This window comes from Crocodylus porosus, unplaced genomic scaffold (genome assembly GCF_001723895.1).
Source record: "Crocodylus porosus isolate Cpor-Errol unplaced genomic scaffold, CroPor_comp1, whole genome shotgun sequence".
In the NCBI taxonomy this organism is placed as follows: Eukaryota; Metazoa; Chordata; order Crocodylia; family Crocodylidae; genus Crocodylus; species Crocodylus porosus.
The window spans coordinates 1,607,418-1,631,212 of NW_017728893.1; the positions used below are offsets into that span (position 1 = coordinate 1,607,418).

The window sequence follows — 23,795 nt, forward strand, 5'->3', positions numbered from 1 at the left end:
GCGAGTGATGATTCGTTCTGGTACTTTGGCCCACATGGGAGGGGAGCTGAGCTCTGCAGAGCTCTTTAATTGAAAGCTCTGTCTTTACAGCATCTCTGTCCCCTACAGAGGCAGGAGCAGTGTCCGGGTTTCTGGTCTGTAAGGGAGGAACCCCTGGACAGGACCCCTGATGGGCGGTGATGGGAAACCTCCAAAGGTTCAGCTCAGGTCTGATTTGGAGAAGCACTCGGACATGCAAACGCCGGTCCAAGATATTCAAGGAGTTTGCAAAACAGGCTGGTCAGATTTCCCAGGGCTTCCTGCAGCAACGGTGGCTGGAAATACTTGAGGCATTCGTTCTGGTTTGCTTTTGCCAGGGTTTTTTGGGCCCCAGGCAGAACCGGGAAGGGCAGAAGCATGAGAGCGAAAAAGAGCTGGAGAAATTATTTCTGCTGCCTCGACTACACCAGTGTCAGCCACCTCCGCAGTCCCGACCCGGAAGCCAGGCCCCAAAATCAGGAGCTCAGTTTAAAAATCACGAGCTAGGGTTGCGATTGTGCCCTGGTGCTGCCAGGGTTGAATGCAGGGGCCACATTTCCAAGCTTTTATCTGTGCTCGGACGGCTGGGAACTTCCTGAGCTGTCTTTCAAGTGTAAGGGGCGGCTCTCGCAGGCTCACATGACTCCAAGAGTGTCGGGCTTTAAGAAAACACGAGCTAGGACGAGAGCCAGTGACGCAGAGGGCGACTGCACCCCCTTGCTCTGCTCAGCCTCACCAGGCTGACTGCCCTGACTTCTCTTCATCCATCCTACAAAACCCAGATCCTCTCCGAGCCCTTCGTTCTCCGGCCTGCCCTCACCCCCCTTGGCTACTGCATCTCGGCTTCCCCCATGGCCGCCTTCCTTCCTCCGCATCCCCGCTGCCTCTTCGCAAGCTCTGGACTTTTAATGAAAGCTTGCAACTGAAGAATGTTTTTGCAAAAATCTAGTCGGTCTAATAAAAGGACATCACCTCTACCATGAGTCCTGAGACTTTTAATGAGGCTTTTTCACCATTCCCTTATTGGGATGAGCCCCCTCGGAGCTCAGTGGGGGCCAGGGTGTTTCTGCTTCCTCGGCTCTATCCATGCAGGGAGAAGGACCTTGCTGGGCCAACCGAGTCTCCCCAAGAGGCTGCGCTCCCAGGAGACAGCTGCACTGTCCGGCTCGATTAGGTCAGCTCCAGCCACAAACGTGTGTATTATGATCATCATAAAAGGGAGACCTGGCCTCATCATGCAGACTGGGACAGGCTGCAGCTCCCTGCCAGACAAGAATTAGGATTACAGTGAGCAGGGCTGGTGGAGGGGGAGGTATGTGTGCATGGGGGTGGGGTTGTTTCTTATTAAACCTCGGTGACAGCAGATCAGGTCATGCATTAATAGCCGAAGCTCTTTAAAAATAGCAGAGCTTTTCTCGCCGGGCCCCAAGGAAGGCGTCTTGTTTTGCTCTTCACGTCAGCAGCTCCTCTGCAAGCCGGGAGAGCGTTTCCCTGCAGTTTCTCCTCTCCGGGCCCACTTCCCCTTTTTTTTTTTTGTCTCCCTCCCTTCTTCTTTTCTTTCTTTTGCTCGTCTTCCTACCTCCGGCCGCTCGGCCCAGCCAGCCAATCGCGGGCCTAGTCAAGCTGCGCACCATATAAGGAGAAAAAACACGGAGGAAACCCTGAGCACGCATGTACACACACGTGCGCACACGCCTCGGTCACCTGACTAGCAAATGGCGCGGGGCAAAGTGAACTTGGTTGCTGTCGTTTCTTCCCCGCCACTTTGTTCTCTTTATTCTCTGCAGGACGAGGAGGGGGATCGAGCCGGTCGGGAACCGTCTCTGGTGTGTCTGAGTCGAAAATACGGAACGTGGTGACTCTTCAGCACACGTGTCCATGTCACAGATCATGCAAGACCCCTCCCCGCCATGTCCCTGTATTTCTGAATGCGTGCCCTTTCCTTGCAACTTGTCTGATTGCATTGTGAAGCTGTCAGGGGGAAACGGATGATTTCAGCATCCATCTGAGCTCCTGCAACAGGCATCTTGCAGGCAGCACCATGGAGACAACAGGCGTATCCAAGCAAAGGGGGGATGGGAGTCCTCGTACCACCGTCTTTATAGCAGCAGGGACTTTGCAGGCGAAACCCGTTGGCTGATGGCTGCGAGTCCTTCTTAGAGACGTGCGGGCACGGAGTCAGCCTCACCTGCAAAGATCCTGTGCGTGTGCGTGTTTCCCACTTCTCCACCCCCAAAGGACCCCGTTGCTCTAAGATCAAAGTTAGTCAACAGTTTTAGCAGCAAAATTCAACCCTGGGGGCTACGGAAAGGAACGGGGGAGCCGAGACACGCGTGCTAACCCTATTACACGAGACACATGTGCTAACCCTGTGTTACATGAGATACGTGTGCTAGCCCCGTGTTACATGAGACATGCGTGCTAACCCCATGTTACGTCAGACACATGTGCTAACCCTGCGTTGAGACATGAGTGTTAACCCCATGTTACATGAGATGTGTGCTAACCCTGTTACATGACATGCATGCTAACCCCATGTTACATCAGACATGTGTGCTAACCCTGTTACTTGAGAAATGCATGTTAACCTCATTACGTCAGACGCGTGCTAACCCCGTGTTACATGAGACACGTGTGCTAGCCCCATGTTACATGAGACGTGTGCTACCCCATGTTACATCAGACACACATGCTAACCCCGCATTGAGATATGAGTGTTAACCCCATGTTACATGAGATGCATGCTAACCCCATGTTACATCAGACGCATGTTAACCCCATGTTACATCAGACATGTGCTAACTGCATATTACATGTTGCTGCTTTTTAATAAGGCTGTTGGAGGGAAGTGGCTCCAGGGTTTGGATGTAGGACTTGCAGCCTCCCAGCGGTGGCAGAGATCCTGGGCTGGGAGGGAAGGAAAGCAATAGGGCTGTTTTGTGGCAGGGAGAGGGGAAGCAGGGGTCCCCCAGGAAAGCTGAATTTCTCCAACCCCCCCCCCACCAAATCCAGTAAAAATTTCCAAAAAAAATGTTGAATTTTTATCCTCTCTAAAAGGTGGAAGGAAGAAAACAGTCCCCAAATTGTTCTGTTCTGATAACGTGGCCTCACAGTAAACGCGCTTCAGGCACGGCACTCTCCCCAGGAGGCCGTGCTCCCTGCTAGGCGCTGGCCACCATCATGCCCCATGGTCCCCCTTGTTGGTGAGGGATGGGAGTGTGTCCTAGCCACCACGGTACTGCTTTATGGGCCACACTGGCCCAATTCTCCATCTGAAAAATGCTCCCCTATTGTTTCAACCAGGTCCCTGTTCTCTGAACCCATGTGCGGTTCATCCCCAGGGGACGGGGTCTACAGATCAGGGCCCACCATTACTGTGAGCAGTAAGCGGCTGTTTCACTGAGGTCAAATGAGCTGTGTTGGCCACTGTTCCTCTTGCGTCGGCAGCGCCTTGACCGGGCTGGCGTGAGGAGCAGGGGCAGGATACTCATGTCTGCTCAATGTGTCCTCCCCCCCGGAGCCCAGCCTCCACGGGAGCTCATCCAGCCTTTCCTGAGGTGCTAAAAAGCCGAGGATTTCCCCACACGTGGTCTGTAAAGAATGATGGAGGCCATCTTGGCCAAGGCAGCTTAGTCCTCACAAGTCGCTGTACCTTGAGCTAAGGGGCCTAACGAGGCCGTGAGAGGCGCGCCTCCTCGGGCACCATGAGGAACCCATGACACGCCCCCATTAGCATGCGCTGGAGGACTGTCCAGTCACGTGGCACCAACTAATTCCTAGCTTCTAAATCCCATTACCGGGTGGTTCAAATGGCCCTTTGCCACGTGAACCATCACCGCTGTGGCCCCAGGAGTGTTACGTGGCGGTAAGGGGAGGAGATGGTGGATGGGATTATACTGTGGCCCATGCCACAAGAGTTTGGTGATGTTCTGCATGGCCCGTGACTGCATCCAGACCCTCCTGAGCTAAAAACAGCATCGGCGGCTGCCGCTTTGGCTAAAGGGCAAATGCTGCAGCTGGTACGGACTCATATCCTATGTGGATCGAGGATGTAGATCATCTGATAACCTCCGTTCACCGGTGGGCTCCACTTAGGCACTTCAAAATCCATCTGGGTAAGCTGGCTCCCTGCCCTAAGGACACTTTGAAATGTTCCAGTCACGTTAAGAGGCTTTTAGATGGATAGAGATTGGATTTAAACCCACATGAGGGTCCCATCATGCCACTAAAGCAATGTAAAAGGGCTTTGGCATAAATAATCATCAGACCCAAGGTGTTGAAATAGAAACCTTCCACACTCTGCAATTATATCTCACCAAAATTGTTTACGATAATACCCTTTTGGTAGGTAATTTCCTATTCTTCCAGCCTCTTTCAGCCTCCCTGGCTGCCATTGCATTGGAGAAGGGAAAAATAAATCCAGTGCAACATAAACAGTTGTGACTCACACCAGCAGGGCTCTCAATCTCGCGGGGTGGGTGGATAAATGCAGGTTTCTGACGTGACGGCTCCTATTTGCCATGCAGAAGGATTTCTCAAAGTTCCTGATGAAGGAAACAAAATGCAGGAGGGGTTTTGCCGGTTCACAGCGTGGAGCACATGGAAAAGATGGGCGAGATGGGTTATTTCTGGAAGGGGGTGGGAATCGCTCCCCCACAGACTCCAAGCAGCGACAGGAGAAGGTGGTTGATTAATTCTTTTCCAAATGCTTTTCGAAGGGAACCGGAGTGTCTTGAGTTCCTCGGTCTGCATCAGCAGCGTTGTGAGAGCTGGATGACTTGATTGTGTTTTGTGTTTCCTAGACAAATAGTTAATTTGCTAAAAATACAGTGTTTCAGGCCCCAAAGCGATTTGCAAATGTGGGTCAAATCCGGCAAGTCATTTTGACAGAAGGAAAAGGGGAAACGTTTCAGGAAAAACATCAAACCTTTCATTTGAATATATCCTAAACAAAATGTTTTGATTTTTCAGTCCCATGGAGATTTTTTTTTCTCCTTTCCAGAATAAGTTACTGTAATTGCTGCCTTGGCTTTCTCGCAGGGAGGGGTAGAGGGACATGACCTAATTACCCTCTTTTCTGATTCTCACAGACTATATCTGTTAAGCACATATAACTTAGGGAGGTATAGGGAAAGAGAGTATAGAGAAGGTATGTATAGGGAAGGTAAAGAGAGATGCGATGGATGGATAAAAAGAAGATTAATCATTTTAGTGTCATGTATTATGAGTGAATTCTTGCAGCTTACTTCTTGTTGAATATATGTATATATGCACCTGCTTTTGAAAGTGCTTAGTGCAATGGAAGCCACTTATACTGAACACAGATATTCCCGACACTCCAGTTTCAATCATTTTCATGACTCTCAGACTCTTTCAATGAACAGCAAAGTAAAGATACGTGAATCTGATTCCAATGAATGTCCTCCTTAGAGACAACCTGGGTGGCAGATTTGATTGTAACAGAGTTCCCCAGAGTTTAGCCTGAAATCCTAGGGTCTTTCAGCTCTTTTACCGATTGATAAGGGATGGATATCTCTCATTAATGGAAAGGATGGTGCCTCTTTCTGTAGCAAATCCTTTGCATGAATAAATCAAAAAACCCCTTCCAAATCTTAAGAACGAAACTATTCCTGAAATCCTCTGACCTAAATTCACAAGTGCTAATTACTGACTTAACATACAAGCAGGTCTGCGAGGACAGAGCGGGAGCTTGCACATGCATGCAGGATATGTGTAGACATGCAGGGATGTGGGGGCTTCAAGGCATGAATTCCAGCTTGACACCAGCTTGGCTTCTGTTCCCAAACACTAGTTATTGGTGGGTATTTTTTCCCGTAAACTAGCCTTTTACTACAGTAAAGAGATTTACTATCGGGGGCATTTGTAGACGACACGGGGATTTAATTCTCCCTAAATTAAAGCGTTTTTTTTTAAAAACACTGCTTCAATTTAGGACGAAGTAAATCACCATGTCATGTACACCCGTGTCAGAGCCCAATCCTTACCTGCCTCTCCAGCGGCAGGGAGGGGAAAGCAAGCTGCTGGCGGGCAGAGTGGTCCCTGAGCTGTGGGGAGGGGGTTGGTGCTCCCCTCTGCAGCAGCAGTACCCTGCCAGGCATCACCCGCCCATGGGTACCTGGCTTGGGCAGTTCCAGGGGGCACCGCAGCCACGAGGGAAGCACTAGGCCCCGGGGCAGCTTAAGCAGGCAGGCCGGCCCTGGGAGATAGAAAAAAAAAAAGATCAGTCTTGCTGCTTTTTTTTCCCCCCCTTCTGTGGAGTCTGCCTTCCCGGGTTGCTGCCAGGCTGCCTGCACATCCCTGGAGCCCGGTGTTTCCCTCTGCGGCTGTAGGGAAGGAAATAGGGCTGTGCGAAACAGCACCATTTCGTTTCGACTTCCATTTCACCGCTTCAAAGGCACAGTGTTTCATTTCTTTTCGTTTTGAAGCACTGTTCCATTTTGTTTTGTTAAAACTGTTTCGCTGTTTTGCCGTGTTTTGACGTTTCACCCGTAGGCTATAATTGGGAATCATGAAAATGCCTAAAATTTTGTCATTTCTTGCCTGATTGGGATGTAAATTGCAGGGATGGTAGCCCCTTCTGAGGGCATGAATCCTGCTACGGTTCAAGGACAATAGGGCACAGGTTCCTGGGAAATTGCACCCCGAACTGTTCAAAGCAAAACTTGTGACTCTTGCCAGCAGCAGCAGCCTCTTCTCATCTGACGCACAGATCTGGGGGTCTGCACCCCCGGGAGGGCTTCAGGGCTGTGCTGGACTTCCCCTGGGGGTGCGGGTCCCCGGTTCTGTGCACTAGATGAGAGGAGACTGCTGCTGCTGCCTGGGACCAGTGCTGGGCACTGACTGCACCCAGCACCGAGGAAGATTGCTGCTGTCACTGGTCCCAGGTGGCAGCAGCCCCCTCTCATCTGACACACAGATCTGGAGGCCCTGGATCTGTGCACCGGATGAGAGGAGGCTGCTGCTGCTGCCTGGGACTGGCACTGAAGCCAAGTAAGCCCGGCTTCGAAACTTGAAACTTTTCAAGTCCCCTCATTTTGTTTCGAAGCCGTTTCAGAGCCTTTTGTTTCATTTTGATTTTGCTGTTTCAAGCTTGAAACATGCCGAAACAGCTTCGAAATGAAGCACCCAGTGAAATTTCGCACAGCTCTAGTAGGAAACTAAAACTCCTTGGAGGTGTTTTACTTTGCAGCACCCCAAAGTCATTTGCTGCGCCCCAAAGTCATTTAAGATGCATTATGCCGGCGAATGTGCTCCAGCAGCTGGAATTAATGCGCAATACGATGCCGAATGTGCAAACAGCAATGACACTGAAGTGGTGCAAAAGGCATTTAAACCGCTTTATACCCGCTTGTAGTAGGACACTAAGGTGCCTGCTACTTGTAGAGCAGGGATAACTACCCAGGTGCAGGTTGCTAGGGCAGCCAGAGGGAGCTAGTGACCCACACCTGCCAGCGGTCAGCTGACCGGAAGGGGCAGGGCCTGGCTCGCATTTCAACCCCAGGGCTGAGGCCAGGTGGGCAATTCCCTGCTAGTAGCCAAGGGGAAGGAGATCTACCTGTGTGAGCAAAGGGGAGAGACCTGACTGCACAAGCAGCTCCTGATACTGGTGAGAGATGGAGCACTCTTGGGGTGGCTTGAATGATGTTTTAGCCGAGAGGCATGAATTTATGTATAGCCCAGGGGCTTGTGTTTTGTTTGCTGTTTAACTGGAGGTTCGGGTGAGGCTATAAGGGGATGGAGGAGGCCTCATTTTTGGGGACTCGCTTTGGAGTGGGAACCCCGGCACCAGGGAGGGCAAAGCTTTTGAGGGCACAGACCCTGGTGCAGAGTGAGACAGGGCTATGGAGAGCCTGAGTGCCAGTAAGGGGGCAGTTTGGGATGATCTTAAAAAGGCCAGGTGCACCTGGGGTTTGGGTGTATATATATATATGTTGTTTTTTTGTTTGGACTGGCAGGGTCACACCCTGGCTTTGAACTTGCAATCTCCTTGCTGTGGGGCTGGCACCTGTGCCTCTGCGCCAGGGAGGGCTATACTCCAGAAGGGAGCAGAAAAGGGGGCCATGAGCCTACAGGCACTAGAAAGAGAAGCTAGAGCCTCGGAGTCAAACCCTGTGTGGTGGGTTTGGATGGGGAGGCCTAGCTAGAGAAAAAAGGGGTCAGGCCATCCTAAGAGAGACCTGAACATACCCAATAGAATAGGTAGTCTCCTGCTTGCATAATAATTTCCATCAAGACGTGGCAGGCGAAATTAGGGCGGGTCAGAAGAATTCCAAGAGGGCTCCAAAGGTGCCCCACGTAAGGTGTGGATGAGCAGGAAGATGGTGCTGGGGAGGGAGACCTGTTACACCACTAAAAAGTGTCATCTACAAACGGCCAGGGGCTTCTACATACAGGTCTAAATTCATAAATTACTTCTCTATTCAGGCCAGAACATACTTAATTTTCATTCTGAGCCAAAGTCCTTTCCTGAGTCAGGGCTGCGGTGGAGGAAACAGCATCATGCTCTGTAGCCATCTTCCATTTCTGGGCTCAGTTTGAGCACCAAGCTTGGGCTTTTTCATTACACTGCAGGTAATTGAAACCGGCAGTAATTTGGTTAGGCTCCAGGTTTTTACTAATATTTTTATGGTGAAACATAGGCAGGTTAATTTCTCTGTCTATGAGAAGCAACTGTGCAGGCCTATTTATTTTTGGATAGCATCTGTCAGAGCAAAGAAACAGCACAGACTGACCATAATGCGGCAGATGACAGCCGGGACCCACAGCCGTCTGTAATAACATGCATCCGTGCAGACCAGCTATTACCTAGGGCTGTTGCAGGGTGCGGACGTGTCTAAGAAGGAAATGACACAAAAGCCGGAAGGACTGCCATGTGCTGTGATGGCAGGCTCACATCCAGATCTGTGGGATGAAGTTGATGGGCAGGGAAGGCTTTGTGGAGGTGGATGCTGGGCCCCATCATGGCACAGGTGAGCATTGGAATGAACTGGTTATCATGGGAGACAGGGAGAAGCTATAATCCACAGTGCAAGGGGAGGAGCAAGGTCTCCGTGACCTGCCAACACCACACAGGGTGATCATGGTGAGAGAAGGAACTGGTCTGCCATCTCCCAAGTCCAAGGCAACTACCCTCCCCTCCTCTCTAGAGCATCCTGAAGTCTTTATCTTCTCTCTCTGAGCAAGCTGCCTGCACACCCTCCTCTATCAGCATCGCTGTGGAAGGGCCCACCCTAGGCATGTCTATTCACTCTCTGCCATGCTGCCAGCTGGTAGCAGTGGCTTTGAGGATGCAGAACCAGAACTGGACTGAGCATGAGACATTTTACACAGGCCACAGACATCAGACTGATTTCCAACCTACCACCTGTGGGCAAAATTAATGTAGAGCCGCAGGCGCTCTCAGCCAGCTGCTCTGAGACCATGGGCAAAGTTAATTAATAGGGACCCGGGACCTGTCAGCCTGGATTGAACCCACCTGACTCAGCATCCAGCCTTCACCAGGGATGAGACCAGCTGCTACCAAGGGAAGCAGAAGAATAAATTGCCTCCCAAATCAGGCCTTGCCCTTGGGTCTTTATAGTTGGCTCTGGCTTGAATGCCGATGTGGGAGGATTCCTGTCCCTCGCCAAGGGGTGATAATGTGTGATGGTAAATGAGTATTGCTGAGATCCAGACAAGTGCTCAATCCCTCTTTGAAACTTATGAAAACCCTTGGCCTCCAGGCTCTGTGGTAGTAGCAAGTCCTGCCTTCAGTCTTGGCAGAGTTAGCTTATGGAAAGGCTCCAGAGCAGCTTCCTGAGCATGAAACTTGGATCCAGGGGCCCTGAATCCCCCTGTAACAATGGATGACAGATGTGATCTCCAGTGCCTCAGTTTCCCCGTCTGTAAAAACGAGCTGTTACCCACCTCCCCAGGGATAGGATACAGTGAGATTAATTTAAAGAACACTTAAAGGGGTGGAAGGACCTGGGTGACCGGACGTGCTGTTCAGAGGAAGCACTAGGACGTCTCAGGACACCGTGACCATTTTTCTTTGCTTTATAGCCGGGAGGGAGATGGTGCTGTGAAATAACATGGGGTGGACAAGGTGGGGATCGTGGTGGTGTATTGTTCTTCCTTTTGGCAATATTCCTACCAAGAGCTGACATCAGACAATCCTCTGCTATGCTTTCAGGCGAGTTTCCTTTGACTTGATAAAAGTTCAGTGGTGAATTCTGCCAGCGATTTACCATACCTCTGAAACGTATTTTCAGAGATAAATAAATAGGTGCCTTCTACTGGATTTATTGTGACGACGCGAAGGCCAAACAATTCTGGGTTTTTTTCCCTCTTGTTCCAAATCTCCAGACTGCAAGGAAGCCAAAGGAAACGGTTCCTCCCTTTCTGAATTCCCCCAGTGTCTGAGAGGGGTTGAACAAGTCAGAGCACTAAATGCTGGTGCCCTGACCCTCATGACCCCAGGGGCCTGAGAGTTATGCATATCAATGACTGTTGCTTCTTCCCAAAAGAGCCACGTATTTCTGGAAAGCCTCCCCTCCAGGCTGATAAAGGGGAGACGTGCCATAGTGCTGTGGTCAGAATAAAAGGTTTGTACAAGCGTCACAGGCTGACAGAGGGCGATTATTCGGAGCTGGAAAAATTAGCAATGGGACAGCACGATGCTGGACAGCCTGCAAGTGCTGGCGTTGGCTGGGGCTGCTGGGCGGGGAGGGTGGAAGCTGTACTTTCAAGGCCTGGGCTTTAGCAGATGAGTGGCAAATGTTTGTCGCAACTGTTTAAAGGAGAAAATGGGAAAGCTCGGACTGAGGGCGGCCGCCAGCCATGAGGCAGGAGGGGCAGTGATGTGGGAACGGTCACATGCGTAACAGGGTCAGCCAGGAAACTCCTTAGGCACAAGACCTCTCCAAGGGAAACCCAGGCCGCTGAAGCACGAACTTTGATGATTCAGTTGGTGAAAACTGATCCAATGCCCTGCCTTGGTGATGGCAGGGCCTGCGCTACCGAAGATGACCAGTGAAGCCGAGATGCTGGCTGTTGTGACCACCGAAGGTTGCATGAGCCTTGCTCTTTGCTGTTAAAGGGCTGCCGTGTCCCGCCGCAGAGGTGGAAGCATTTAACAGGGAGTGCGGCGATCTCCCTCGTTCACTCCCCGTGCTGCCGTCAAGCTTGACTGCTTAAGGGATTCCAGCTCCTCTGAAGAAAGATGAGATGGGGAGGTGGCCAAATGCTAGGGAGCTTCAGGACTTGAAAAGCATGGCTGAGGATAACAATACAGTTGGAAGCCCGCGAAGCCGGGGGCTGGATCACTCTGGTGGCTGCTTTGTCCTCTTGTTCGCGCCAGACCTGGGATTAAACTGCATCATGCCACAGATCCACCCACCAGTCCCCCCGCCAGCGCTCGGACCAGACATCTCGACTCCAGGATGCTCAGGCAATCAAGTGAGGGGGAGCTGATCTCCCAGCTGAGAGGTGCTCTGGGGAAAGATGGCGTTTTGCCATATCCCTGCCAGAAAATCCAGTTCCCGAGCAGATGGTTCAGCTCGACCCCGCTAGGTAGCTCGGAGTTCATTAGCAGGCCCTAGATGCTGCAGTTTATAGTCTAAAGCTTCCCAGCACCCGTCCGAGGACTGCGGCTGGCTATCAAAAGAGGAGACGGGTTTATAATCAGGACATCTTTCATCATTAATCTCCTGATCCTGATCTGGTTTGTGTATATTACCCCAGGTCCATGCACTAACAATCCTTCCATGTATTTGTTGGCCTCACAGCCCTGCAAACCAACAGTGTCCCTCCCTTGTGCAGGTGGAGAAGTGAGATCCAGACAGATTAAGTGACTTGCCCAAGGTCACACAGGAAGTAAGTGGCAGAGCTGGGAAACAAACCGAGTTGCCTGGGCCTCTCCTCTGTATGGAGCCATCACTCAGGTCCTTTGAGTTGGGCCTCTTCCTCGCAATGCCTGACTCCGTCACTGTAAAGGTCAGTCTCTCCGCGGCGGAGGTTAATCGGTGCAGCACTAAGCACTTTGACGAGCTGGTTAGCTGCAGCTGGAGCCTGTAAACCAGCCTGCCTGATTGGCTGTGGGCTGTATTTAAGGTCAAACAGCTGCTTTTTGGTTTCAGCGTGCCAGGCCTGGTTTCTGCCTCTCTCTCGAATGCAGATGCTTCATCTGCTGTTGGTACCCTTCTTAGCTGTTAGCACTGAAGTCCTAACCATTGGCCTGGGCTGCCTATGCTCTGGCCTTACTAGTATCAAGAGGAAGTAAAAAGAAAAGAGTCTCAATCGCTTCCAAGCCATTGAGAGGGAGAGGGAAGGGGAGGAACAAATGCAGCTGAATGTTTGGAGCCAGCACCTGGGAGCTACGGCTGGGCTTTGTGCTGTGTGAAATTGTGTCATTTCTCTGAAGCAGCGTTTCACTTCCTCTGCGCCAATCATCCTTGCTCTCTCCCTTCCGGCCCACTTGTTGCTATCTATAATCTCAGTGCTTCCAGCCCACGCTGGGGAAAAAAACTCATGAGACCGCACTGAACATCACGGGGGTCCTTGTCACTGTGCCCCTTTCTGCTTCCTGATCCTTTTAGGGACTGGTGATGTCCCTCTCCCAGCTTTTCTCTGCAATCAGGAGGATCTGAAACCTCTTCTCCTTCACATCCCTCCAGCAGCCAAGGGCTTTAACAAAACCACCCAGTAAAACCAGTAAAACCAATAAAACCCTGTAAAACCCTGAGAGGTGGCAATGCTCGTCTCATCTCTAACAAGGTCTCTGCACTTTCTCCTGCCTGCAGCCCTTGCCCATAACAGAAGTGACTGGATTATCTCTTATGCAGATGATGTGTAACTCCATCTCTGGCCAGGCTGATATTACCGGTTGCTTGGATTCCTAGAGCGAAATCCAGGGAGGCAGTAAAGCGGCTGTTAAAGACCTGAGGAGAATACAGAAAAGACTGACACAGATAAGTCCATCTCTGATGCGCTGCTTCAAAGGAGTCTAGATGACAGTGGCTGGGATCTTGCCAGGCTGGAATGGGGGGGCTCTTCCCAAGGCTGAAGGCTGCGCTATACTGCTGTAGCTACGCTGGAAAAGTGACCACGGCCTGGGATGAGGAACTAGGGTTACTGAGTCTGGAGAAGAGAAGGCTGAGAGGGGATTTGAAGGGCGATTACAGAGGCAGTGGAGATGGGCTTTAACTTGGGTCCATAAGGGACAGGACTAGGAGCAACGGCCTCAAGCTGCAGCAAAGGAACTTGAGGTCGGGGATGAGGAGGACCTTTCTGACTCTGAGGGCGGTCAAACATTGGAACAGGCTGCCTGGAAAAACTGTGGCATATCTCTATCCTTGGAAGTTTTCAAGAGCAGGTTGGACAGATGCTGAGCTGGGATGGTTGAGTCGGGGCTCATCCTGTCTTGAGCTGGGGCCCGGACTAGATGTGACCTTGTGAGGTCCCTTCCAGCCCTACTTTCCTATGAGCATCAAACCATCTTCTACCAAGAGAGCAATGTCCAGGGGTTTGCTGGTATTGTTACAGCCGTCCCCTCAAAGTGGAGTTAGACCATAAAAACTGCCATTGACTGGGTCCGAGCCTGAATCCATCTTGCCCGGTCTCCTGTGTCACAGGGGCAGGGAACAGATGCTGAGAGGGAGAGTGATCTGAGTCTGACCAGGGTTTCTCCCACTGTTTCTCTCCCACTTACAGACTGCAGCATTTACGGTCTTGGTAGTGCAGATCTGGCTTGCAGATAATACTAAAAGGAGACCTGGAGTCCCAAAGGCCCTTGGCGTGGGAATAAAGCTGAGGGACACTGAGAGGCTCTAACAGTTCCTGGATGTGTCTACACATTCATCAACGTGCTTTTACTAATGTGCATTAAATTTAGTACCTCCATTGTGAGGTACTAGAAAAGGGTTCATTTGCCTATTTTAGTGTGCAGTAGCAAAAGCTCATGGTTTTTTTGTGATGCCTTAATGTGCATTAAAATAGGCTAATGTGCATTAAAGTGCATGTGTAGATGCACCCCCGGAGGTTGAAGAGGATTTTTCAAGGAATGCTCGCGGTTGTCTTGAGAGGGGAAAAGGTAGGACCTGTCAGGGCTATAGAGGGGAGAGAAAGCGTGGGTAGGGGGCATGTCTGTAGCCTGTTATTTTACAGCCACTTTTCCAAGCACAATTGGTGGGTAAGTCATGCTTTTTTCTGACATGGTAATCACTTCCGTGGTACCTGCAAAGGCCGGCAGGATTCTCAGTTGTGTGCGAGTGATATTTTCTCCTGGCAGGACTGCTCAACCCTGACCAATTGCATGGTCGCTTAAACTCTACCCCATGCAGTTTCAATTGTTTGCGTGGTTTTCCTTTAGTTCCTGTCCTATAACCGTGCTGTCTAGCGGCTGCTGTACACCACCCCCGAAGTGGCTGCAATCCACTCCTGGATGGATAAGAGGACTAAGACCTGATGCTTAGAGACAGAATCTTAGCCAAAATGGACTCGTGGTTGCAGACAGAGGAGGGGTGATGGACTTGCTGGTACAGACAACTGTTATCGGGAGAACATGGAATCAGATTTATTTGTATTTCTGCTTCTTGTTTCCCAGCAAACAGGGGAGGGAGCAAATGGCAGGAAGGAAATGTACTTAGCAGACTTGCGCAAGGCAACAGATAAACCAATTTCCCTAATGATATGTTGGATCTATGGAGACAAAGAGGGATGTGAGCAAACGTGGGGAATAAATGCACAATTTCTTTGGACTGGGCAACTACTTGCTTCTGACTGGGATGGTGTATGCATATAAGCTTGAAAAATTGGGTGTCTAAAAATCACCGTCATGCTAAACCACCACCTCCCCTTCCCAAGGAAATTTGTGTCCACCTCTTCCACAGTCCTTAGGTGATTTGAATTTCAAAGCAGCTCTAAATTTAGCTCCAATCAAAGGGAGAAGAGACACAGATGGCTTCCCTCTAAGGGACCCTTTTACGTATAAGTCAGGTCACCGGAGTTCCTATTGCTAATCTGGCCAGAAGACCCAGGAAAGGAAGTCCAAGTTGGACCGAATACTGCTTTAGGCAAAGACAGTTGGGAATCAGAAAGAATAAATAACATTGTATGGGAGACGCTGGCTTAGATCTCAGGTCCTGGCTCTGTTGCAGCTTCCCTATGTGACCTTGAGCACTTTGTTCAATCTCAAGTGCTTCCTGTAAAATAATTCACCTGTTATCTCTCTTGTCTCTAGGGATAGTAAGCTCTTCAGGGCAGAAACAGAGCTCAGTCGGTGTATGTACACCTCCTGGAGCTGCAGGACCCCCATCTGACTTGCACAGAGCTGAAGGCCAGAGCATCTTATCTGAGCAGGTACCCTCTTGAATTGCAAACTATTACCTGATTTGCTATCAACTATTGCTGTTAGGTCTCTCTCACTATTCCTGCCTTCCATGTTTCTTCCTTCACTTGAATACCTGCAGGGTTACTTTTCTTCAGACCAACCGGTCCATGCCAACAGTTCATAGATTCATAAAAGTTAGGAGCTGGAAGGGACCTCACGAGATCATCAAGTCCAGCAGTTATCATATCCGAGCCTTTGTGCTTTTCACTGATAAATCTGATTTTCTTGACCATATTTCTAACTTAAGTCCCTAATCTATACTTGACACCAGGGGTGGCCAACCTGTGGCACACAGCAGATCAAGTGGGGGGTGGGGAACAGGACAGACAGCACAGTGGCAGGGAGCAGAAAGCAGAACAGCAAATCAGGCAGAAAGCACTGGGCTGGGAACAGAAAGCAGAGCAGAAGATAGGGCAGGGGAATGGGATCAGAGTAGCACTCAGGGTGGTGGATATGAGGTTAATATGTGGCACGCCTGCCAAAAAAGCTGGCTCCATGGCTCTACACTGTATAGGTTCCTTTATATATATTTAATGGGTTTTATACAATGGGGTGTGTGTTTGTGTGTGTATGTGTGTGTGTGTGTTTATAATATATCGGATATTATATATGTGTGTATATATATGTTTATAATATATAGGATATTTTATCTATATCTATATCTATAGGTTCTCATGTCACTATTGTGTTCTACTACAGAACAGATGCTAGGTGAAGAGCTCAGTGGTGTGTTGGCTTTCTATACAGAGTTGAATTTCACGTTGATGGTTATGGGCTCAGGAGTTAGAGCCTGTAAATGCCAAGGTGATGGACACAACATAAAAAACGACGGAGAGAGAAAAAGGGCCTACTAGACAATCCAATCCATTTGCTACCAGCATCCTACAATAAGCACAAATGTGGAAGGGAATTCAGCGCAGGGGGACTTAGACTTTCTCTAGATCCATTTGGAGGAGTTTCTCAAAGTGCTTTTGAAGCGTTGTTTAAAGTTTTCAACTTTTCTGAGTAAACAAGCAAAGCGAGCTGCCTTTCATCTATGGGGAATCCCGGGCCCTTACAGAGCATTACGCAGCAAGTCAAGAGCAGACGGAGGAGCAGATCCCAGAGGCGCCTGCTCATAGAGATCAGTCTCAAGTGCAGAGCAAGAAAGTCCTTAAATAGACCATATTAACTCTCTTAACTAAGAATCAGATGAAGAACCGAAGAAGTCTGAGATCAAGGGTCAGGGATTAGGTGCCTGGGTAGGACAGAGCTGATTATGTCTTGTTACAACAAAAATACAGGCAGCAGTTCAAATGAATGTATTCCTAATATGTGAAAAATAGCATGTGTCATCCTTCGAGCCTCTTCATTTGCTGCTAACCCACTGACTTCGGAAGCTGACATGGAAATTATGCTCTGTAGCTCTTTTCTCAGCCTAAGCGAATGATCTGAACCAGCTCGTGACCTCTTTTTATTCCTCTTCATTTGTTTAAAACTGTCATCGTGTCTGTTTTGAGATTTCCCTGCAATGCTTCATTTTCAACAACAACAAAAAAAGAATAGAAAAAGTGCCCTGTGTTCACTGCTGTTTCCCCGTTCTGATTCACTTAGCCACTTATCATTCTTTCCTTTATGGAAATATTTCTCTTGCTTAAAGTCGATGTGCTATAATTGTGGGGCAGGGAGAAAGCTTTCATGGATTCAGAGAAGTCTAGTGGAAATCCGCTCTGGTGAAATGCCCAGCGTGACTTCCAGCACAAAGATGCTGTGATAACATCAGCGGAGAGTCAAGCCTCCCTCTTAGGAGTGTGACATATCAGAGTTTGTGTGTTTGTAGTGCAGGTGGGGTCCATAGTTACGTTGCAAAAATGGCCTTGAGAGGGCAATGAACGGGTTCTGAAAATGAGACTGGGACTCAGTAAGTCCCCCGAGACTACGATGAACTCTGCAGTGGGGAGAATACAGTCACACAGTTGACTTCAGTAGTGTTCAGTGGGTGTGTCTACACAAGACGTTTTACTGCACAGTAGACTAATCTATTGTGCAGTAAAGCATCGCTATGTAGCTATCGTCTCAGGGCCGATTTGCCTTTGGCCTGCCCACCTGTTCTGGACCAACCACCCATCTTCTCACCTGCCATGCCTTGTTGTTAATTAATTAATTATCTTAATTAGGCGGAAGGCTGCCCATTTCTTGCCCCGATGCCAGGGGGTGCTATCTGTGGCTCCGTACCTTCCCTACACCGCAGCCCATGCCTTGCAGATGGCATCCACAGTTCTTACAATCACCGGCCCCATGCTGGGCCCCAGACTTCTCTGATCAGGACCCCTCTAAGATCCCTTCATTCCAGTGGCCTACCCCACCTTCATTCAGGCTATCTAGCTCCCTGAAACTATTTCCCCCTTTTGGGTGTGGTCCTCCCGGGACCTTTGGCCATACAGGTCCTGGCATCACCTCCAAGGCCAGTCGGAAACCCCAGGCCCTCTTAGCTCTGGGCGTCCCTCGCGGTGGGCCCCTGGCCCTTTTGAGTGGTCTGGTCCTGGCCCCAGCATTGACCAGTTGTGGGTACTCTCTCTGTCAGGTCTCTGAGTCTCTAGCTCCACTCTGTCTCCTGTGGTCTGCCCTCTGGGCCCTACTAGTGGGTAACCCACCCGGTTGTGGGAGCTGGGGTTAAGGTGTCTCGACACGCCTTTCACTGGGGTGGTAACTAGCCTGGCATTTCCTGGGGGCTTCAGCGCCACTGAGAGCCCCACCAGGCCACCCACTCCCAGCAGGGCGCAGTTTTAGGTGGCTGCCTCAATCAAGCACCTGCTGGCTGTTTGGCTCTGATCTTAAAGTGGCAGGCATAAACAGTGCCCTGTCACATGTGCCCTCGGCTACTGTGCAGTAAAATAGGCTAATGCACGGTTATCTTCTATCTGAAAATATAGGTAGATTAACTGCGCATTAGCTACTGTGTAGATGCTGGCTGGGAGCAATTTGGACATCCCTATCCCCACATGACTGGGAGGCTGCAGCTGGGACTGCTGCATCCCAGCCAGGTGGGGATCAGGTCTGGTGGTGGGGAGAGGCATCCCCACCTTGTGGGGACAGCTACATGGGGATTGAGAGGTTCTCGTTCACCACGTGGCTGCCAGGCAGCATTCTCATGGGGACACCTCTCCCAGCCACTTGGGGAGTAGGTTTGATCCTCAGGTGGCTGGATGCAGCAGTCCACCAGCCCCGAGACCCTGCCAGCTCCAGGCTGGCACCTGGGACAGCATGGAGCTCCCCCTGGCTACTGCAACAGGGCAGATCATAGGAACATCCTGGTGCTCACCTGCTCCAGCTGGGAGCAAATTTGCTCCCAGACTGGGGCACGTGTAGACCCTTTCCTTTTTTAATGCACAACAACATTACTGTGCATTAATGGCACGTGTAGACAAGGATGAGTGTTCAGATGCACTTGATAACCTCCCAGGATAAATTGCTAGTGCCTCTTATCCCATGAACCTTGCTAGGGGTTGTCCTGAGATGACCATCTGAGCCACTGTGCTTTCTCCCAGGACAAATGCAATGTCTGTTTGTTGCCTTAAGGTATCAAGTCACATTACACCTTGCTTCTCTCACAGCCTTGGACCATCACAGCTACAACAGGAATACTCCAATGAAGAGAACAGGATTCTCGCTCTCTGAAAAGAGCTTCCAGGCCTTTGTATGAAATAGCTACGGAGGGAATTGTCTAGTATTAATTAATAGGTGGCTGTTTAATATTAACCTGGCATAAAGCACAGTCTTGAAGAGTTCCCCTTTACATCTGGATTCAAAATAAAACCCAGAGGAAGTGATTTTAGATCAAAAGAGCAGAGTGGAAGATGTCAGCAAATGGGAACAGGCCAGGTGCTTGCTGCCGGGAAGAGCGAGAAGGCTTCCAGAGAGAAGGGAACTGGATAAGAAGGATTGTGAGCATATTTACAGCCATCTGGCACCTTCTAATTATTCAAGTGATGAGGCTGCCTGAGTGCTCTCCAAAATGGGGGGAGGGATAGAGGGAAAGAGTCTGTTTGGGCAGCAGCTCGCGAGCGCTTCCTGCTTGCGACGTATGTTTTTTTGGAAATGTTTTATATCACTTACAAAATTATTTATATTGCTGGGGAATTAGGGAAGAGATACCAGAAGGAGATTTTTAGAGGCTGTTCCTTCTGAGTTTGCCATCCAGGCTTGTACAACACGGGCACCAGGGAAGGATTGGGAGGGAGGTCTGGAGGAGTCCAGTAGACTTCAGGTCCCCTGATGTATCAGTGGAACCGGGTTATTTTCTTTCTGCTGCTAATTCTGTGGCATTGCTAATTCTTGCCAAGTTTTGTCTCAAGTCTTGCAGTGTTGCAATATTTGATTTCTAAAAACCAAAAAAATAAAATAAAAAAAGGCCCCTCTGCCTGGAGTCACGTTAGCTAGAGAACATCTCGCTTTCCATTTATAAAGACAATGAATCTCCTTGCCTTCATGTTGGTAGCAAAAAGCTTGGAAATATGATGGGAATGCATCCTATAGGCTCAACACTCAGAAGGGAAATCAAAAGACCCCTAAAATGTATTAAAGCAGCTCAGGACATGGGGTAGAGGTGATATCTTTTATTAGACCAACTCAATTTTTGCACAAAAAAGTCTTTAATTTCTTTAATTTCAAGTCCTTTTTTTTTTTCTTTTTTGCAAAAATTTAGTTGGTCTAACAAAACTATATCACCTCTACCATGAGTTCTGATACCCTTTGCCTCTCAACTGGCATGGCTACAATCTGGATACCTTAAATCAGCTCAGATGCTGGTGATTTTTTTCAAGCCTTATCCTTGATTTTTTGACCACTTGGGGTGGGCAGCACTGCTGTGGTGTTGATCTTGAGCAAGTGTCTTCTTCTTTTTGCTTCTGTTTCTCCTCTTCTTGTTTTTTGGGTCGGAGCTGGACCAGCTGGGCAAGCTGGTGGGGTGAGTAAGCATGTGGGAAACTTCAGAGAATCGGCTTCAAGTTCTTCTTCCACCACAGACTCTGCGTAATCTTGGGCAAACGACTAGACTCTCTTTCTTGTTTTTAAAATGAGCCTAGCACCAACATCCTATCTCAGAGCGGTGTTGGGAGGAAACTCGGGTGCTCGGAGACTATAACGACAGGGCCTGTTTAATGCTCTCCAAGCTCTTCAAATACACCGAAGGCTCATCACCATCAGTGACAATTTTAGGGTTTGTTTGGTTTTGTTTTCCTGTGCGCATTGCATTGTATAAAGTGCATCCATAAAGCCACATACCGGTGCCACTACATTGGGAAGCTACAGGATGCACTGTAGCTTCCTTTCCTTTGAACCGGAGCATGCTTGCTGTGATTCGTTGACGGATGCATGTGTTGTTCCAGCTCTGGTTAACGCTGACTGCTCTGGTGGCCCCTGATGGCTTCGTAGAGCCAAAATGGTCCCCTTCCATATGTTAGTCACCAGCACCGGAGAGCCTGGTCCTGGCTGGCATCCCTCAGGGTCCCGGTAGCACAAAGAAGTGATGACAGTTTAGCCTCTATCTAGTGATGTCAGCACACGGCAGTGACACAAGAGCTCTGACCTTTTTCTCGGCTCAGTCGCTGACCAGCTGTGAGAGCTTGGGAAGTTGCCGCAGCCCTTCCTGCCTCTTTCTGTCACTTTAAGATGATGCTATCCATTCTTTGCTACCTGTTGTGTTTTAATTACTTAACACCTGTGCTCTGGTGAGGCAAGTCACAATAGAAATGCAAAGCAACGTTATTAGCATCCTTAATCATGCATTTGGGTATGCCTACATCCTGGCAGAGGGTAGGAAGCGAAGAATAATAAATTGATGTTTTTCAGGTTAATTATTGCTATAAGCTTTTTTCCCCCTCCCCTGCTAGAGGATGTTACAACATCATATACTGTAGATGCAATTTTTTAAAAGCCTGGGTAATTTTATGGTCAATTATGACACCTACAGTTAGGCCTATTAAGAGGAGGATAATCAAATTTCCTCCTTTGGGGTATAAGCTGATCACTGCAAGGGTCAAGAAGAAATTATTTTCCTCAGCTGGTAGGAGAGGTTATTGGCTTGGTGGCTGGACTCTAGACTTGGCCAAGCCAGTGATCTGATTGGGTATGGCACAACGCAGGATATTGGACATAATGGAGCAGCTCTCTAGTGTGACACGGCTATTCCTGTCTGGAAAATCATTGCCGCTTGTGCTGAGCAACCAGTGCTGGGAACCAAGTCCACATAACAGTGCAGAGGGCTCCCTGGCCCCCAAACCTTCCTCCCTCCACCCTATGTACATTGTCAGGCAGTCTAAAGCATCACCCTGGTTTCTCCGTGAGCAGCCTGTTACTGTCCCGGACTCTAATCTCAGATAGCTGCTGCCATTGCTGCTCCTTGAGATAAGACTCGCTAAAATGAATGTTAACCCGAATTCAGTAATTGTATAAACAAGCACGCTGCCCCCAAGAACGGTTTGCCTCCAAAACCTGGTGCAAAGGATAGAAGATGGTCAGGAGCAGGATAAGGCTACCAGGGTGTGCTGGAGACAAGCGAGCCTGGGAAACAAGTGTTTCAGGGGTTGTTTTCTTTTGGCAAGAAAGCAGCAAATTGACAAATTTGGAGTTTAGCTGAGATGTACAACCAAGGCCCCAGCTGCTTGCGGTCATTAAACATCCCATAATACCTTTTGTAAGCGCCAGCGTGCAAACCCCGTGCCCTGCCCACTTCCACGTTCTGGCCTCAGATTCCTCCTGCAGTTTCATGCGAGCACAGAAATCCTTTTGCACTTCTTGTCCTGACTCATCCTGCAGCGTTTCTGGGCTGCTGTTTCAGCTGCAGAGGTGGCTGCAACGGCACCGTGGAGGGAACACGATTCTTGTGCATAAATGTGCATAAACTTGAGAGTAAACTACACAACATAATTAGGTTGTGGTGGCGGTGGCAATAACAGTGGACGAGCCCCAGAAGTTCAAACAACTGTCCATCTAGTTTTGTGCCCTGTCTCTGAGAGAAGCTAGTGCCGAAGCTACAGAAGTTACTAAAATCTCCAGAGTCTCATAGATATTAGGGGCTGGAAGGGACCTTACCGATCACCCATAATGGGCAATTAATAAATATCTTGCCCATAGCTCGTAGGTTGCTGTGCAGCGCCCAAACTTCAAAACTGAATCTCTTTTTCTGTATCTTGGTCTCAATGACACTTATTGTAGAAAATTTCATAGAAAATTAGGGCTTGGAAGGGACCTCAGGAGGTCATGTAGTCCAACCCCCGAACTCCAGCCTTGTGGCAGGGAGGTCCACGGGTGAACTGTGCTTTGGGTAGGAATACAGTACTCTTAGGTCTTGGACGGACAACCGGTTTGACCCAAATCAGTTAAGTCTGATACTACATTCAACCGGGCTTATCTCAAACTGGTTTCAGCCGTTGTCCAACTGGTTTATGTTTCATAGTTTCATACTGCACTGAACGTCTGTTCTGTTACAGGTTTAAACCAGTTTCTGATCATGTAAACCGGTTTATGTGTAATGTCTGCCCCTAGCCCCAATATTTAGTTCTTCACTGAAAGAAACTAGTCTGGGGTAGGCCGCTCCCTACCTTTGTCATGAAAAATGATTTCATTGCCTCCATCAGCTTCCCCTAATCTCTCTCTCAGCTCTCTCCAAACCCCACTTGTTCCTGCCGACAGCTTGCTTCTGTTATCCTATAAGAAATTCTGTTTTATGGTCCTAGCTAGTTGCTCTTCAGACTCCCTCTGAGCCTCTTTGATTTCCATCACATGTGTTACCTGCCATCGTTTGTTCCTTATAATTGTATCCACTTGAACTAGATCTCTGTCTTTCTGAGCGTATCTGTTTGGCTTGAGTAAACTCCTGGGTATTGCAATTGAGCTGTATTGTTTTCTTTTTTGCCTTGCCTTCTTGATTTCCCTTTTCTTGTCTAGAGACAAGTTTCCCTTCTCTGTCTCATTTACGGGAGGCCGAAGTGGTCTCCATGCTGTGTCTGAGCATTTTCATTTCCTTAATTTTGACATACGATCTTTTTGACTTGCTTCCTCACTTGTTTAATAAAAATCCGTTTTGCAAAGTGAAGTGCCCTGGTGTGATTTCAGGTATAATCTCTCTTACAAGAATCTTGCACGCAATTAGATTTGATTTCTTTCCTTGGCAGGATGCTTCCAAAAATTAAAAAAAGAAGAAGAAGAAAAACCCCCTCATTGTGCTGCTGATATACCATGACCATGGGCTAAGATGCCGACACTCCCCTATGACACAGGTGTGTGAGAATAACATGGAGGGAGTGCACTGTGTGTATGTATATGCATATGTATGTGTGTCTGTGTATGTATATGTGTGTGTGTGTGTGTGTGTGTGTATATATATAAGATAAGGCCTGAAAACAAC

General features: G+C 49.1%; 1 long non-coding RNA gene across 1 annotated transcript in view; it reads left to right on the forward strand.

Moving 5' to 3' along the window:
• The first annotated feature begins 11,196 nt into the window (after positions 1-11,196).
• Positions 11,197-23,795, forward strand: part of LOC109324274 — a 30,093-nt gene continuing 17,494 nt past the window's right edge. Inside the window, exon 1 of the long non-coding RNA XR_002104894.1 lies at positions 11,197-11,763. This is a non-coding gene — a long non-coding RNA (uncharacterized LOC109324274). The remainder of the gene's footprint in view (positions 11,764-23,795) is intronic.